The following is a 20,451-nucleotide window of genomic DNA, read 5'->3' as shown; positions in this document are numbered from 1 at the left end:
TGACATTGTACATCAAGCGGACCGACCCACTAGTTACCTGATATGCTGTAATGCTCCGCTTTTTATAACTTCCTTTATTTAGAAAGCTCACCTTGTATTCTATTTACGGAAACTCGCATTCTTTCAAAATCACATTTCCATTTCTAAGCAGTATAAACCGACACTTTTATCGTAATAAAACATAATCATTTTATCTAAATTGTACTTCGAATGATCATGCTTGTTTTATATTCAAATTAAATACATATTTGATACGTATTCGTCTTACGTACAAACTCACGCTCGTTTTACGAACAAACTATCAAGAATACATATTTTAATACCCTTTATACATACAAATACCTATTTATATGCTCACATACTTGAGATTATACTTTTACATTTAGTTTCTACCTAATTACATGTTAAACATATAAGTTATACATTAAAACATCATTCATGTCAAACTATAGGGGTCTTAATTGTCAAAAATGAAAAGTCCTTCGGTGGACCATGGCCGCGACACGTGACACCTTTTGGTGTCTCCGTTCGCGACGCGTGGCAACAGTCGATCCGGGATAGCCTTGTTTCAGCTCCTTTATTTGTCACACCCCCAAAAATACCACACGCGGAAACCCCCGCGAGGCTTGTGACGTACCAGGATCTAGCCACCAATCACATTGAACTCATAACAGGATTTCAAATAAAACTTTTCATTCATTAAAATGAAGTACTACAAAACAATATTTATAACTCAACGTGTTCAGCGGAAGCACTATTCAATGTTTAATCATGTCAAAGTCCAAGTGTATGTAACCAATCAGTCTCGTATCGTGTTTCCATGTATCTTGACCCATGACCACTACAGCATCCCAGACAGCAAGTTCCACATCCACATATCTAATAACCTGTGAGCATGCAGACAAGTGTATCAGCACAAAGTTGGCGAGTTCACAGTTTTGTAAAAACGTTTAGTTGCCAAGTGTTTAGTTCAGTTTAAAACCAATGTTGATAATAACTCGAGTACCACAAGATGGCGTAAGTTTGTTTGCCCTTCCCCAATGCTCTATCAAACATTGGTCGAGTGGTTAAGGTCATTAGTTCACGCCCGTCCTCCCCGGTACGGTGTGAGGGTGCCAAACCTAATAGCGTTATCAACTAATAACCTCGTTGCCTCCCCGGCAACCAGTTCGGTAGTAGATGGGACTTAAGTGATAGATGTGAGTGTATTATCCAACATTCCAGTTTAACATTCCAGTTAAACTCAATAACCCAGTATTCCTCCCCAGAATATTTACCAGTTGTCCCTCCCCGGGACGCATGCTTGAAAAAGGAGCAGTGAACTCACCTTAGATTGCTCAGTTTGTTATGTTACCCGTTCCAAGTTGGTCAACCATACCCTACCGTGGTTACCAAAGATAGTCAGTTTCGTAAACACATAGATCACATTCTCTTTGCACATATTATACAAGTAATGTACCAGCAATACACACAACATAATACTAATCATAACAGTTAATCATGCATATAACAGTTCATGGTCATCATATAGCAGGCATTCAGGTCATGTGCAAATTCATATTACAAGTTCATGTTATCATAAAACACGTAGCAGTTAATTCAATGCTCACAAAGGTGTGCGGCCCAGTCATCGTTGTGCGATTCAGATCTCACAGGTAAGGGCTTATGAGCCCAGCCGTATGATGTGCGGCCCACTCAGAGGAAAGCCCACATCAAGTGTGCGACATTCCCCCGAGTGTGCGACCACAACAGGTAACAACCCACTCCGAGGTGTGCGGCTCTTCCCTAGTGTGCGAGCCCACCACCGTGTGACCCAAAATCATGGCCCAGCCCAGTTAAGTGTGTGATCCATGGCATTGTGCAACAACAGCGGGGTGTGCGACCAGAGTTTAAGTGTGCGATTGACCCCAAAGTTTCCGTAACCGACACCCCCAACCCGATCAATCCGGTGCACAGTTAATCCCCAACTTTGATTATTCTAACAGATTCCTTTTTGACATCATAATGACAAGATTCATTATGCATTCATATTTCCAAGCAATAACAAGTTACCATTTAGCAATTACATTGACATCCGAATCGAGTATCAATCATATTATCAAGTAACAATCATGATTTCACAGCATTTGTGGCTCACTAATAAACCCTAATAATTACCGAACCATTAACGTATGATCATTAATCAAATCGGATCAACACAATATATGAGATAAAGAAAACTGTTTCGTTGGTTATTCATTATCATCATCGTTGCCATACATCAATCGATCTAATAGTTCTTTATCACCATACAAAACCATGTCCTCAATCCACATCAGTTGTACATTAGATTAGATTTAACAGTGATATATAATAGATTAATCAATGATTCTCTGAGCATACAACCCTAGGTTCGATTCATCATGCAAGGACCCAATTTAACACAGCATCATGTATCAATACAATTACAATCCTAAACAAGTATCACAAGGAAACTCAAATAAATCGATCATTATTCACTACTGTGGGATGTAGGATCGAAGAAGGTTATGGAGAGGGATGCTAGCACAAAAGATGATGCCACGAGAACGAGGAGTTTCCGTCGGTCTTCAAGGAGGAAACGAAAGGGATGCTAGGGTTTATTATAGTATTGTGCTTTCAAGTAGATGAGTGCCACACACAACTCGTTTTTGTGTATGCGTTCCATATAATGAACCAGCCTTGCTTGGGCTTGAGGAATGGGCCAAGAACAATTAAGCATAGGAATGTTCGGCCCTTAACCCAAGTGTGCGACTTGGGTGTGGTGTGCGACTAGGCTTATATAAACAATGACCCCATTTAATACACAGTAACTCGCAAATATTCACCGAAGTCCAAATCCAATAGTTTAACATGACATATATTCACTATAACGTTCATACGAATACTCCATCGCAACGCGAATAGTCAAGCATATTTAACCAGCTTAACGTATGATATATCCAATTGTAACATAGACTGAAACGTGAATGAAGATAATACCAAACCAATGGACACTAGATTAGACGACCTTGACCCTGGAAGTTCGGGTTGTCACATTATTGGTCGATTTTTAACCAACTGCCAACTACTTGTCTTTATTACCCAACTAACTCACATTTAACACAAAGCCTAACCTCCACACTATAAATACATGTCTTCCACAAAAAAAAGCCATTTAGTGACATACAAAAGGTGCCATAAAAAAACAAAAAAGTGCCATTAAAGACCCTTGTAGGAATCGGCGGCACACAAAAAAAGTGACTCTAGAAGCGCTAACGCTAAAGCCTTTTAGTGGTCCTTTTTGGATATGCCGCACAAATTTTTGGGCTTTAGTGGCACTTAAATTTTTGCCGCAAAATAAAAAAGAGACTTTTGTGGCACAATTTTTGTGCCTTTAAAAAGTAATCATAGTCACATATTTATACTAATTTTGGTGGCACTTTTTTTACCACGATATAAAAAGCCTTTTATGGCACAAATATTGTGTTGGTAAAAACTATTTCGAGATAAATATATGTACTATTTTTAGTGGCACGTAATTTTGCCATAAAAATTACATTATTTACAATATAAAATATACAATAAAAGATAAAATTGTAAATGTAGAATTCATAATATCATAACTTCAATAATAAGTTCGATCCAAAACATATTTCAAATGTTAGGAAAACCTCGTGAACAATTAACATATTCCAAATTCTAAATATTTAAACAAGGAGTCTAAACGGTTTTTTGGGTGAAAATTCCAATATCATAAAACTTAGCTCCAAAGCTTCTCATGATATCTACCATGCGATCATCAACCATATAAACAAGTATTAGTATTGATTCAAAAAATTCTAAAAGTTCTTTAAACTCATTGTTCTTGATTCAAAAGAAAAACATGTATAAAAATGGCCTGAACGTCTAACAATTAGACAAAAAATAAACATATAATATACACCATTTATAATTGACTCGAATACCTAACAGTTAGACAAAAACCAACATATTACATTAATTGCAATGTCAATAAAACTTCAAGATCAATTGTCCAAACGACTTTCTTGCCCTGTAAAATGGAAAGTTTTGGCTAATCAATTTCATACCAAGATTACAACAACATAATCATATCCATTTAATATTGCGAAATAGCTAAAAAAAGGTAACTAGTTAAAAGTGTTTACCATTATCATATTGACCACTTATTTCTAACGACCTCTCTGTTTTAGCCTACGATATCTTTTCCTCCAAACAAAATGAAAATAAATAATAATGATGAACTTGCACTACTCAACATCATTGAAACCTATAATACAATATACTTTGATCTACCTGGAGGAGTAACTCATACTTTGTGTTGAACAAAAAGACATTGAATGCTCTATGTAACTTATTTTCCTTTTCAATCTTCTCCATTAAGTGACCTGCATGTTATAGACAATTGTTATAATAGTCATAACAGTTAAAAACAAACAATGATGGTAGTTAATCATCTGGATCAACTATAGTCATTTAGTCTTAACCCCCATATCTTTAAAAGTTCTAAAATAGGTAAAGAGAATAAAAATGCGGTTTAAAACTTGCCACGTTCCCATATATTTAGTTCACGCTAACCATGATTCTGCTAATTTTAGTTATCAAAGTTATGCAATTATGATATCAAACTGAAACAGGTGTACCATAAGTGATTACTACAGAAACAACTACTAAGAATGGTTTCAAAACCTCCAAAGGCAATACCCAACACAACAAACATTTACCATCACAGAGCAAACAACTAAAAAACATCAGAAATTCAAGATAGACAAAGAGAGATTTGCGAGTGCCGACTGAGGGGAACACACAAAGAACATCAACCCGCCCAAAATAAAATAAATACAACCCAAAAAAGCTTTTCGTTTTGCACCTATTAACCCGCCCAAAAAAAGAATGCTTCGTTCAGCTATGCCTGTTTCTAAAATCATCTAGAACAAAGGAATTTAAAAAATAAATTATAAACATTACACAATGCATGAAATGGATAAAATGAGATATACTAGTTATTGTTATTGACCGAACAGGGCCGTAGCCCAGTGGTGATGGTGTTGCGCGTTTACATTGGGTTCGGATGAGGTCTCCGGTTCGAAACCTGACGTCTCACCTTTTGTTTGTTGTTCAAAAAAAATTATTCTTATTGGTTTTCGAAGGAGGCAAAAATTACTTTCAGTGAAGTGATAACTGTGAAAGTTATTTTCTTTTATCTGTAGATTAATGATTAAATACAAGTAACCACATAATCTAGTTAAATTCATATAACAATAATCACATAATCTTCTGTTAAATTATATAATAAGTAACAACATAATCTAGTTTCTTTTTATTAAACATCAGTATAATATAGAAAAATACCACAACGTATTCTTTTTATAAAACATCAGTATAATATATAAAAATACCATCAGATACTTCATACAAAGTAACGAAAAAAAATATCAGTTAAAAACCGAAAAGGGCCTCACATTTAGAGTTCTCTTTAGGCCTCCAAAGAGGTTGAGCCGGTCCTGTCAATATATAACTATTCATGCCTCATATGATATATTTGTTTTAAGTATTTTCAGTTGTGAAGGTGAGATTTGGGTCACAACGAGAGGAGTTGACCCGTTAAGTCTTTAGTCCTAATTGTTAGCTTGTGCCTATTGTTTTGAATTTAAATTTACACCACGCAAACAAGTGACACTAACAAGCATGGAGTCATAAACATATGCACGCAACCAGACAAACAAACTAGTTGGCTGAGACCAATGGTTCGGGTCGAGTTTAACTCAACATGCATTTTGGAACTGAGAAAGTATCATAACAACAAACAACGTACTTTACCTTTTTACTTTGTGAGAACATCTGGCTCATCAGCAATGAAATCCTCACCAGACCTCTAGTATATCGCCGGTGGGTTATACCCCAGATTCATTGCCAACTTCACTTGTGTACAGACAAGAAAATCTCTCCACCTACATCATTCAAAACTTTAAGTAACCTCAAGACGGATCGGGCCTAGAGTTGCAAACCATCCCGAGCTTAGCTCTTTCAACTTAAAAGAATTAGATTTTGGCATGTTTTTTTTTTTACTTTATGTCTAAAGTTCGAGATCGGCTATGAGCAATTTTTCAAACTCGGGCTTGATGGAAATTATGATATAAGTGAAAACTGATAAAGTAAATTAGATCGACGATTATATATAATACACAAATTACATCTGACATATTTTAGCTAGTTACACTATTACTATAAGTTACAACTAATTACAATACAAAACATGAAAAATCACCAAATTAATCAAAACTAGAATTACGACCCGCCGCAATGCGGCGGGGATTCTTTAGTTATAACTAAGTCGATTTAAGACGCGCACGTTATGTTGAACCTGTCAAACGGGAAAAAATAGACGATGTAAAAACGTTCATACACACACGCACGTTGCGTCATGTTAACTCGTAAAATTTAGAACAAAACTTAAAAACGTTAAACAAAAGACGCAAGTTCCGATGTGTTAGGTCACAAAATTTAGAACGAAGTATAAAGCGAAAAATTTGCGGAAAACAAAAACTATAAAGGACCAAAGCTGAAAATATAAAAAAAAGTTGTGAGGATAGATTGCAAAAGATAAAAAGTTTTGTGTTAAAAGTATAAAAAAAACAAATAGTTTTGGGTTAAAAGTAATTTATGAAATACTTTTGGGTGAAAAGTAAAAAAATTAATTTTTTTTAAAAACCCCCCAATGTCAAGGTTTTAACAACCATATGCATAACCATTTTTTGTTTAAAAACCCCCCAAAGCCAAAATTACCACACATAAGTAAAAAAAATCAAAGTGGTTAAATTGCAAAAGATTGTAACTTTTGAATTAAAAGTGAAAAATCAAATTAATCAAAGTGGTTGAATCGTATAAGATAGAAACTTTTGAATTAAAAGTGAAAAAGCAAATTAATCATAAGGGTTAATACCAAAGATTAAAACTTTAAACTTAAATTGTAAAATATTAAAACTTTAGGGTTAAAAGGAAACAAAGATTAAACTTTAAACTTAAATTTTTAAAGATAAAAACTTTAGGGTTAAAAAGGAAAATTCTAGTTTTTTTTTTTTTTGAAAAACTCCCTAAACACATGTTATAACACATGTATGCATATTGAACTTGCTTATTTATATGTTTATAATTCCCAATTCATGAGTTTGGCCCCTAGTTTCACCTTTTGTTTATTAGATGGTTTTTGTCTATCCTTACACATCACATATATTATTAATGGGTTATAGTCTTCTAGAACATTGTTCAACATCAAATTGACAATGTAATCAATGGTTTTTTTGTTAAGTGTAAACTTGGTCAGGATTATTAGAAGGAAAATTATTTTCAATTTTCTAGATAATATTAAGTTATAGAAAGTAAATATAAATTATACATTTTTAAAGATTTTTAAAGATATATAAAAATATATGTTATGTATAAAAAGTAAATTAAAACTTTTAGATTGAGAAAAACAAATAAAACTTATCACAAAAACTAATACTAAATAACACGTAACCATTTAATACTTGACATGACATCGGAAAGCCTAACATGGCCCATTAAAAGTTATTGTATTATTATCCATTGTGATCCATTAAAGCCCCACACGGTTCGTAAAGCATGTATGATCTATTATTGTCTATTGTGATCCGTTAAGGCCTAATATGGCCCGTTAATACATTTATGATATAGTATTGCTCATAGAGGTCCATTAAGGCCCAATATGGTCCATTAAGACATGTGCGATTCAATATTGGCCATTATAATATGTCAGATGTAATTTGTGTACAATCCAATATGGTCCATTAAGGCCCAATATGGTCCAAAGACATGTACGATTTGATTTGTGGCTAATAAATGTCACATTATTTTCTAAAAGTGTAGCGAAAGGTTCTGAACTGGTATAAATGGTCACATTAATAATAAAATGGGTGGCTAAAGGTGTTTTGAAATGTTATGAATAACCTTTAGACACACATGTTTTGTCAAAAGTGTGGTCGTAGCTACTTTTTCACGTAGTGAAAATAGATATTCTAGTAATGATTGTTCACAAGAAGCTACGTAAAGTGTTTATATAGAATAATATAAATATAAATTTTAGTGAAACGTGATTGAAAAATTAATATTAGAGGGAGATGTAAAGAGAAAAAACTAATATTAGGAGGGAAGTTATTTCAAGACACATTTTATTAAAGTGTTTTACGAAGGGTTAAGAGAAGATTTTATAATTTAGAAGCACTTAGGAAATAGTGGCATACGTAAAGCACCATTAAAAGTTATCAAATATTTTAGTGGCATATGGAAAGTATCATTAAAAATCTAAATTAGTGGCATAAGGACTAAATGCCACTAAAAACGTGTGCTAAGCAAATGTGCCACACGTAAAGTACCACTAAAACCTAAATAAGCGGCACAAAACCTAAATGCAACTAGAAGTGTGTGCCACTAAATGTACTTTTTTAGTGGAGTTAGTATATTGTTTGTTTGATAAGAATATAAAGATTGATAATTTGGTTGAACATATAATTAGCATTATTGAAATTAGAGTAGGCCCTGCTAATGAAAAGGTATTTATTAAATATATTTTTTAATATTTCATTTTTTAAATTATATTTCTTATATCATGTATAGTGTGGATCAGAAATGGTTGCATCTTTGTGGATCATTGAAAATGCTCTCAAATACAACGAGACTGGTTTAATTGATTCATAGTGTCTTATTTTGTTAAGAAAATTGTTTAGATTCTTGATTTCAACATGTTTTTCATGTTCATCTGTAATCGTAGGTATCATATTGTTTTCACGCTTCAATCGCTTTCAACTACCCAAGTTATGTGGCATATCATAAAATGGTGGGTTTGTGTCGAAAAGATGTGGTAAAGCATGAGTAGAGAAATCTTTATGGGGTCTGATGAAGAAGATGATAATGATGTGAGTATACTTTAATGAAGAACTGAGCTACATTAGTTTGAGATTGAATACAAACATATGTAGTTTTGAACTAATTGCTAATATATAAATGAGTCTCGTGAAACGGGGATGTTCTTTGCATCTATAGAATTTCGTTAAGATCATCATAAACGTATAGTGTTTTTTGTCAATATTTCAAAAACATATTATTTTGTCAAATCTGCGAAGTTCGCGGGTATTAGCACTAATCTTTTAATTAGTTAAATACCAAAGGTGAACATAAGAGCGCCACTTGTCAGACTTAAATATAACCTAAAATAAAAGAAGGTTGATCAAATGTACTTTCATTTTCGTTTATTCGTATAGAGATTATTTAGTTCTTGTTATGAATATCGCATAGAGTTTACCATGTAGATCAAGATTTACCTCTAAGATTTTACCCAAGCAAGTATATGAACTCTTTGTCAAACTTATGGGTAACCCTTGTCTACTAAATAGTTAATCTTGTCCACCAAATAGTTAACCTTGTCCACCAAATAGTTAATCTTTTTGTAGTATAAATACTAGCTCAAGGTAGAAGGGAAAATGCACCTTATGTATACACTTTTATAAGTTATACAACTCTCTTCTTCTTTCTCTTATAACATTTCTAAAGTTCTTAAAGTTTTAGCACTAATCTTGTGTTAATCCTTGTTATATTATAACACGTTATCAGCACGAGGCTCTAGCCAAGGAAACGTTCAAGCAATTATAATAAAAGTAAGTATTTGATTAGTATATAAACTATAATTGTTATGATAAACTAATACCAGTGCAGATGTATCTTACGATGGACATACGATCGTTGTTGGACTACAAAAACGTAACATGTCTTTTTATGTATCGTGGGATTGTAAGATACATAAAAACAATTAAGTTCCATACTTAAAAAAAATGAAAAAAATAAAATAAAGAGACTGAAAGACTTGATAGCACTTGTATTTATTTATGCATCTAACTTTTATTTATACGCACATACTAACATTTAATTTAGAGTTTACATTCATGTATACTAACATTTTTATTCTTATTATTATACATCCTAATTCTATATCTTATAAAATAACATTTCCTTAATACATCATTTATTATATATACATATACATACATACATACATACATACATACATACATACATACATACATACATACATACATACATACATACATACATACATACATACATACATACATACATACATACATACATACATACATACATACATACATACATACATACATACATACATACATACATACATACATACATACATACATACATACATACATACATACATACATACATACATACATATATATATAACCATTGTACAATGGCTATAAAACGGTAATATAACCGTTACAAAACGATTATAATTTACCACTATAAATAACCAATTATCAACCTCATTTTTTCCACAGCAAATACTCTTCTTCTCAAAGTTATTCAAGAAAAAATATCGAAGATGATTCACCCGGTTTTAATATTGGCCGGCATAATATTAATATTGTTGCCGACCTTAATATATGAGCTTCCACCTCATCTTTTCAGTACTTATGTATTCATTTATTTGTTTATAGATGTACCTTTATATGTTTTCTCATTTTTAATGAGTATTTAGATTTTAATATTTATCTTATTTATGTTTAGCAACAAAATGGCAAACATCGCAAAAATTGAATTTCCGGCTCTTAATATCACCGGAGAAAATTATATGCCGTGGATGGCACATGTTAAGCGACATCTCAAGTCAATGGGTGTTTTGGAAACAATAACGGAGTGGAATGATTGTAGCGATCAAGACAAGGCAAAAGCCGATGTCTTCCTCCATAAACACATTGATGAGATGTTACAATTTGAATATTCAAATTTTGAGGATCCATACGTTTTGTGGGAAGATTTAAAAAGCAGATTTGATAATCAAAGGGAAGTTTTACTTCCCACTGCTAGAGATGAATGGAACAATCTCAGGTTCCAAGATTTTAAAAAGGTGAATGAATACACCTCTGCTTTGTTCAGGATATGCTCAACGCTCCGATTTTGTGGGCAAACTATTACGGGGGAAGATATGTTGGAGAAAACTTTCTCCACATTTCATGCATCAAATATAAACTTGCAACAACAATATCGGTTGCAAAAGTTTCAAAGATATTCTGATCTAAATTCATTTCTCCTCGTAGCGGAGAAAAACAATGAGCTACTAATGAAAAATCATCAAGCTCGTCCCACTGGATCATTAGCCATTCCAGAAGCAAATGTTGTTATTAATGATGATATTAAGGACTCTGGAAGAAAAAGGGGACGATGCCGTGGCCGTGGCCATTTTGGTAAAGGTAATAGTCGCAATTATTCCTTCAAAAGAAATAATAATTTCCGAGGTAATTCCCATGGTCGTGGACGTGGTCGTGGTCGTGGTCGAAATCAAAGAACCCCCAATTACCACATGCCACAAAATACCAATCCCAACCAGTATAACAAAAGGAATGAAGCTGGTAGGTCCGAAAACAATGGCACTTCTTGTTTCAGATGTGGAAGTGCAAACCATTGGTCAAAGGCTTGTCGTACACCTTCACATTTATGTGAACTTTACCAAGCCTCTCTCGAAAGAAAAGAAAAGGAGATGAACCATGTGGATAATTTTAATGATATCAACGTCGAACTGAATGTCGCCGACTTTACCAATAACATGGAACTCTGAAACGAATGTTGCTAAACCATAATAATTATATGCAACAATTATGTAATTTCCTTTATTATAAGTATCTTTATTATGTTTCAGTAGTCTTTCTTTTCATGTAACCTTTTCAACTAATAAATAAACTTCTTATTATAAAATAATTCACAATGCCTTCGTTATACACTTATTATGATTTCTCTTTATATTTTCAAGATTAAAATGAATACCACTGAAGCATAAGAGCAGACAAATGATGCAGATATATGTATAGCGGATAGTGCAGCCACACACACTATACCTAAATCTAAGAAATATTTTTATGAGTTGAAACCAACAAAAGGAACCGTTGATACAATATCAGGTCCTACAAACTTGATAGAAGGAGTGGGAAAAGCTAATTTAATATTACCAAATGGTACAAAGTTCTTAATAGAGAATGCTTTATTTTCCCCAAAATCAACAAGAAACTTGTTGAGTTTCAAAAACATATATCATAACGGATATGATACTCAGTCAAGGACTGTTGATAATAAGAAATATTTACACATTATGAGCAAAGACCATATATTGGAAAAACTGCCAATGCTCCACTCTGGTTTGCATTATACACACATTAATGTGCCTCAAGCACATATGGTAGTAAAGGAAAGTTCTTGTGATCCTGAGACATTTAACTTATGGCATGACAGACTAGGCCATCCAGGATCTACAATGATGAAAAGAATTATTGAAAACACACATGGACATCCATTGAAATATCAAAAGATCCCCCAATCAGATAAAATGCCTCTATATACCTCTTGTTCACTTGGAAAACTAATTACAAGGCCTTCATCCTTAAAAGTTGAAAAGGAATCACCAATGTTTCTTGAAAGAATTCAAGGTGATATATGTGGACCAATTCATCCACCATATGGACCGTTTAGATATTTCATGGTCTTAATAGACGCATCCAGCAGATGGTCTCATGTCTCTTTATTATCAACTCGTAATGTTGCCTTTGCAAAATTTCTTGCTCAAATTATCAAACTACGAGCACATTTCCCTAATTACACTGTTAAAAGGATGAGACTTGATAATGCTGGTGAATCTACATCACATGCTTTTAATGATTATTGTATGTCTGTGGGAATTGTTGTCGAACACCCTGTTGCTCATTTACACACACAAAATGGCTTGGCTGAATCATTGATCAAACGTTTATAGCTAATCGCTAGACCACTAATGAACAAAACTTCCTGTGTCAATTTGGGGTCATGCAATTTTACATGTTGGATCGCTGATTCGTGTGAGACCAAGTGCAAATCATAAGCACTCCCCACTACAACTTGTTTCTGGCCATGAGCCAGACATTTCCCACCTTAAAATTTTTGGGTGTGCAGTGTATGTTCCTATTGCACCACCACAACGCACAAAAATGGGACCTCAAAGAAGGTTGGGAATATATGTTGGATATGAAACAACCTCCATCATACGATATCTTGAACCTTTAATAGGTGATGTATTTAAAGCACGTTTTGATGACTGCCATTTTAACGAGGCAATGTTCCCAGCATTAGGGGGAGAAAATACAAAATGAGAAAATGATGTCTCATGGTGTGTGCCTTCATTGTCTCATCTTGATCCAAGAACAAAACAATGTGAGACAGAGGTTCAAAAGATAATACACTTGCAAGACATTGCAAATCAATTGCCTGATGCTTTTACTGATACAAACAGAGTTACAAAATCTCATATACCAGCTGCTAATGCTCTAGCTCGAGTTGAGATCCCAAGTAAGGTAATAGATAATAAGATAGCTCATGAATCTCAAAAATGTTTAAAACGTGGAAGACCAATCGGTTCAAAGGATAAGAATCCACGAAAAAGAAAAGCACTTGTAAAAGAAATTGACCACAAAGAGAATGATCTTGATAAAACAGTAAATACCGAAACCTCTCATGAGAAAGATGTTGATGATACTAACAAAGAGATATCAATCAACTATGGTCATACACATATCATATGGAACCGATATGAAATGGAAAATATTGATGAGATATTTTCTTATTCTATAGCAAGTGACATCATGGGTGGAGATGATGATCCTGAACCAAAATCTGTCAATGATTGTCAAAATAGACATGATTGGGATAAATGGAAAGGCGCTATGCAAGCTGAATTAGATTCACTCAACAAACGAAAGGTTTTTGGGTCTATTGTTGTTACACCTAAGGCTGTAAAGCCTGTAGGATATAAATGGGTTTTTGTACGAAAATGAAATGAGAAAAATGAGGTTACAAGATATAAAGCGAGACTTGTAGCTCAAGGTTTTTCACAAAGGCCAGGGATCGACTATGAAGAAACATATTCTCCCGTTATGGATGCAATAACCTTTAGATACTTAATCAGCTTAGCAGTTTCTAAAAAGTTAGAAATGCGTCTTATGGATGTCATTACAGCTTACTTGTATGGATCACTTGATAGTGAGATCTATATGAAAGTTTCGGAAGGATTTAAACTCCCTGAAGCGTTAAGTTCAAAACCCAAAGAAATGTATTCGATCAAATTACAAAGATCTTTATATGGGTTGAAACAATTTGGAAGGATGTGGTACAATCGTTTGAGCGAGTATTTGACAAGTAAAGGTTATACAAATAATCTTATCTGTCCATGTGTCTTTATTAAGAAGACAACATCAGGATATGTGATCATAGTCGTATATGTTGATGACCTAAATATAATTGGGACGCAAAAAGAAATTCATGAAGCAATTATTCTTTTAAAGAAAGAATTTGAAATGAAAGACCTTGGAAAAACCAAATATTGTCTTGGTTTACAAATTGAACATATGAGCAATGGAATACTTGTGCATCAAACGAATTATACTGAAAAGCTGTTGAAACGTTTCAATATGGACAAGGCAAATCCTTTAAGCACTCCAATGGTCGTTAGATCACTTAATGTCGAAAATGATCCATTTCGTCCTTGTGAGGACAACGAAGAAGTTCTTGGTCCAAAAGTACCATACCTCAGTGCAACTGGAGCACTTATGTATCTTACGAATTGTACGAGACCTGACATTTCTTTTGCAGTGAACTTATTAGCAAGATTTAGTTCAGCTCCTACTAAAAGGCACTGGAATGGGATTAAACATATTCTTCGATATTTTCGAGGCACTGTTGATTTAGGCTTGTTTTATCCTAACGATTCAAAAGAAGGGTTAGTTGGTTATGCAGATGCAGGTTATTTATCTGATCCTCATAAAGCAAAATCTCAAACTGGATATGTATTTATGAATGGAGGAACTGCGATTTCATGGCGATCTCAGAAACAAACACTTGTCGCAACATCCTCAAATCATGCTGAAGTCATTGCACTACATGAAGCTTCAAGAGAATGTGTATGGCTAAGATCTATGTCACAACACATAGTGACTTCTTGTGGGTTAGAGAAAGATCGAAGTCCAACTCCTATCCATGAAGATAATGCCGCATGTGTCTCTCAAATGAAAGAAGGGTATATCAAAAGTGACATAACAAAACATATACCACCAAGATTCTTTGCATATACTCGGGACCTTATTAAAGACAACCAGGTCGAGATGAGATATGTCCAATCCAGCAATAATTCAGCCGATCTTTTCACAAAAGCACTACCTACAGCAACTTTCAGGAAACATGTTCATGACATTGGCATCCGTCATGTACGGAGAATGTGATTCCTTGCAAATTGTAAACTTGAGGGGGAGCTATAGACTGCACTCTTTTTCCCTTAGCTAATTTTTTCCCACTGAGTTTTTCTTTAGCAAGGTTTTAATGAGGCGGTACTTAAAGACCCCGAAGTTTGCAAAGTGTCATCCAAGGGGAAGTGTTATGAATATCACATAGAGTTTACCATGTAGATCAAGATTTACCTCTAAGATTTTACCCAAGCAAGTGGATGAACTCTTTGTCAAACTTATGGGTAACCCTTGTCTACTAAATAGTTAATCTTGTCCACCAAATAGTTAACCTTGTCCACCAAATAGTTAATCTTTTTGTAGTATAAATACTAGCTCAAGGTAGAAGGGAAAATGCACCTTATGTATACACTTTTATAAGTTATACAACTCTCTTCTTCTTTCTCTTATAACATTTCTAAAGTTCTTAAAGTTTTAGCACTAATCTTGTGTTAATCCTTGTTATATTATAACAGTTCTCTTTTTTTTTCAGTTTTGATTTTTTCTTTTCATTTTTAATATTTAATTTAAATTTAACCGACAAAATTCATATTAACTTTTTAAAATGATTTTTGGTTTAAGGGTTATCGGATTTTAATAATTCTAAGTTTCACCTGTTGGCCGATAATAATCCCAACTTTAAAAATTCTCTCAAATAATCCCAACTTGTAAAATTTTGGCCGCCATTAATCCTTTTCAAATATATAAGAATTTGGTCTTCTCAATAGATTCAATTACAACTAGAGACTCCTTAATTGATTTAAGCGCACTTATGTTAGAAAAGGATCAATGGCGGCCAAAGTTTTACAAGTTGGGATTATTGGAGGAAATTTTTAAAGTTGGGATTATTATCGGCCAACAGGTGAAACTTAGGATTATTAAAATCCAATAACCCTTCTTTTAACTAATCGAGTTTTCACGTCGCATCATACAAATTTAATACAACTAGGTATCATATGACCATCAACTATCAACTAATCGAGTTTTCATTATTTTATTTTCATTACACGAGAAATTAATATATGGTTCTAAATCTCGTTTGTTTCACATAATCATAAAAATATAAAAATAAAGAGTATTGATTTTAATAATCCCAAGTATAACTATTCGTCGTTGGACGCTAATAGTCCCAACTTTAAAAAATAATCACTGACAGCCCCAACTATTAACATATTGGATTCCGATGGACCCTGACTTACAAAACTCTTACGCTGGTTGCCAGAAAATCGTTTTTTTGGCTTGAAAACTCAACCTTTTCGTCCCAACTCTCTTTGTAACCTTAGATCGGACCTTTAGGAAAAAAAATTTAGTAAAAGCCCAATTATTGAGGTCGCCGGGAAAACTTCTTTTTAGCCGGAAGACTCAACATTTTCGACCTAAACCTCTTTGTAATCTTATATCGGATCTTTAGGAACCTTTTTCCTAGTAAAAGCCCAAATTATTGAGGTCGCCAGAGAACTCTTTTTTGACGTGAAAACTTAACATTTTCATCCAAGACCTCTTTTTAACCTTAGATCGGAACTTTAGGAACCTTTTTCCGGCCAAAAATGTTTTTTTGGCGACCAACGACCAACGGGGTTAGGGTTTCGTTAGTCAGGGTCGAGACCAATATTATTGAGATTGCCTTGTTATCTTTAAAGTTTGGATTGTTGACAGCCCATGACAAATAGTTAGGTTATTAAAATTCAATACTTCTGAAAATAAATATAGGAGTATAAAAAATCAGATGGATATTATTAAAATTAAATATAGATAAATAAGAAGAACGTAGGCAGCAAGTTTAGACTTCTAAAGTCAACCCAAGTGAACGTTGACTATTGTTATTTGTAAAATTACATCCTTTTAACTAATAAATATTCATAATTCATACTTTTTTGGTCAGAGAGTCTTCATGGTGATCAGAATTTTATTAGCATTTTTTATATTTAAAACTAAAAATTCAACCTTAGAATTATCTGTGACTAATAAAATCATTAGTAATATTTCAGTAATAAAAATATTACATTATATTTAACATTGAGAGTAAACTGCCAAAATGGTCTCTGCAATTTGGTCACTTTTGGCACCTTAATTCAAAACTCAAACTTTTTGAATTTGGGTCATATTTTGTTGCCATTTTCATCCAAAATCAAAATTTGGTTAGATTTTTCAATTAATATCCAGTTTTTTTTTTGTCTTTTTTCTCCCTTTTAACGAAGGGCGAAATGGTCTTTTAACGTTTTATTATATCAAATTAAAAAATCTGACCATTTTCCCTTCATTAAAAAAAGAGGAAAAGGACAAAAAAACTGGTTGTTAACTGAAAAACCTGATCAGATTTTTGCTTTTGAATGAAAATGACAACAAAATTGAAACCATAACGATCCAAATTCAAAAGGTTTAAATTTTGGACTAAAGTGGCAAAAGTGACCAAACCTCAGGGACCATTTACTCTAACATTTAACATATATTTTTAAAACATTGACATAAGATTTATGTAGTTAAAAAATCATTTATTCTTAAAATTTATTCAGATATAAAAACTCTCACACATCTTATTTTCTATATATACTAGGATGGTGCCAGATGACGCGTGTTGCGGCGGCGATCTCTAGGTTGTTTATAGTCGGCAGAATTATGGTTGTTTACGGTCTTAATGCATTTACGGTCCTAATGTATACACTATATATAGTTAAACTCACATCTGGATCCCTCTTTGCAACTTTCTTCTTCCATGAAATCTGCCAACTTCGCAGGCCCATTCGGTACTGCACCATGGTTGCTTTGGTCGCCATTTCTGCTATAGAAATCAATACCATATATTAAACTCGAAAACTTACATCCCATGCACATCATAATAGTAAATTATATTAAGCAGACTTGAAGAACGTGTGTTCTGTAATTAGATATTATATGGCCAAATCCTTTCTAATCTGCAAACACAAATTTTGCTGCATGCTGCTCAATTAGACACTATTTAATATTCTAGTGTGTCAAATGCATGTTAAAAATACAGTTTCATCTGGATGCACATAATCATTGAACATAAGATCTAAACCAAACTCTAACTTATATCACTTTCCAATCAAGATTTTTAAAAGAATACACCAATGAAATATATGAAAATTTACACTAAACCAATTCAATGATGAAGAGGCTAAGCTAAATTAATGTTGATTCATGATTGATAGTAATATAAGTTCAATGTTTATTTTGAATCATACAAAGCTAAACAACATAAGGTAGCTAATTTGCAATGGAAACAAACAAACAGAAGCACAAAGAATCATAGAATTGACAAATTCCAATTCAACATAACTAATTTTCTCAAATACGCACATTCTTTTTTCACACAGTGGAGAGTAACTACCTTGAATTTCATCTACTATCTAGGCAGATAAGACAACAACACAATCGTAGCCGGATTTTGAAGCAAGAAAACAGAGAGTGACCTCTTCTTCAAGGTGATGAAAGTCGTAACCTCTTTAGCAACTATCACTAACCACCGCCACTACACCCCAGCTTTAACAGCGACCACGTCCATCGCCACCAAGGGTTCCGTAATCGAACCCGGCAAACGACTGATGATGATAGGGGCAAATATTTAGCGGAAGAGAGAGAGAAAGAGAAAGAGCACATGAGGGATAACAAAAACGGCGAAAACCCTAGCCGTCGTGACTGTTTAATCCACGAAAACCACCACTGTCACCGTACACGCACCAGAAACATACGCGTCAGAGCCCTAATTTCATACCATAAAGCATCGTTCATATCAAGATTAAGATGAAAGATAACATACCTTTTGAAATCCAAGATGAAATCATGAAAAGCTTCCTGTGAGGACGTTGATTTAGTTCCGATAGGCCATGGCCGACCTCCTTTTGTATCTCATCTCTGATCGCCTCCCTCTCTTTATGCTTCTCTCTCTAAAACTCTTTCTCTCTCTATCTGTGTGTGATGTATGTGTACATATGAAGATCAAGGAAGAAAAGGACAGAATATGAGTGAGGATCAAAACTGGCATTTGTGAAAGTTGAAGGATTGCTTTTGTTGGTGGGAAAACCCCACCGACCTTTGTCTTTAAGATTATATAAATACATTTTAAAATTTATTAAAATGTTCTTCTACTTACAACCACTTACAATTATATAAAAGGGTTATTGGATTTTATCACTCCCAACTATTGGGTATTGGTCGCTGCTACTCCCAACTATCACTTTGACCTCCACCACTCCCAACTTAACACTTTGTGTGTTGTGTCACTTCGGTTGAGTGATTTTTGGCTCCCCTTTTGTCTTTTAGGAGCAGATTCACCTTCAATCGTTAGTAATTCACAAAGTGTTAGCCTAATATCACCAATAACCCTTATATAAAAAATAAATATAAGAAATGAATAGTAAACCTGTATATCTTGAGAATTACTCTAGCTTCCTTAAAATTGTTCCACTATTAAGGATCGTGTCGAAATTGTAACTTCACTGATTTGTTTAAACTTTTGAGAAACATTTATTTAGTTTAGAAGTAAGGTGTAAGAGTATTTACATTGGAACCAAACCTTGAAATTACTTCCTCTTTTATTCGACCTTTTAATCACAATGACGTAGCCATTGTTCTTTCTCGTCTTCTGTACATAATCCACCAAGTTATCACGTGACGAAAAGGTCCGATTTGTATCAAAAGAAAATGTAATTGGGTAAGAGCATTCCTCATCCTGCTCACCACCCTCTCCCTGGTCGGGATAGTCTTGTTGTACATAGCTCCGCTCACCACCGTAACCATGGTCGGGATAGTCTTGCTGTACATAGCTCCGCTCACCACCGTAACTGTGGTCACGGTAGTCTTGTTGTACATAGCTCTGCTCATCCACCGTAACCATGGTCAGGATAGTTCGGCTAACCGTACGAATATTTAGCCTGAGGATATGGTTCACCTCCGTATCCGTAATCCGAATAGCCGTGTTGTGCGTACAAGTTGTCCACATCAAGTCCAGCTGCACTGTATTGTCAGGATAACGAATGCCAAATACAACCTCCTCCTCCCTCGTGTTGGAAGGGATTGGTTTATCATATGAGGCAGAAATAGCGATTCCATCGTAAGAATCTGGAACAACGGACTCCTCAAAGTA

General features: G+C 34.0%; 1 long non-coding RNA gene across 3 annotated transcripts; it reads right to left on the bottom strand.

Moving 5' to 3' along the window:
* Positions 1-3,597: 3,597 nt before the first annotated feature.
* On the bottom strand, positions 3,598-19,275 carry LOC118483712. 3 transcript variants are annotated; one of them, XR_004871148.1, is made up of 6 exons: positions 19,126-19,275; positions 18,697-19,028; positions 18,029-18,126; positions 5,839-5,969; positions 4,167-4,406; positions 3,598-4,051 (listed from the first exon to the last, which is right to left on the bottom strand). It is a non-coding gene; the product is annotated as an uncharacterized LOC118483712 (long non-coding RNA). The 3 variants fall into 3 exon arrangements; XR_004871147.1 differs by having other exon boundaries at positions 3,598-4,406; XR_004871149.1 differs by having other exon boundaries at positions 3,598-4,406; positions 18,029-18,123.
* Positions 19,276-20,451: the final 1,176 nt, after the last annotated feature.

This window comes from Helianthus annuus, chromosome 11 (genome assembly GCF_002127325.2).
Source record: "Helianthus annuus cultivar XRQ/B chromosome 11, HanXRQr2.0-SUNRISE, whole genome shotgun sequence".
NCBI classification, from domain to species: Eukaryota; Viridiplantae; Streptophyta; class Magnoliopsida; order Asterales; family Asteraceae; genus Helianthus; species Helianthus annuus.
This window is presented reverse-complemented; position numbering and strand designations above follow the sequence as displayed.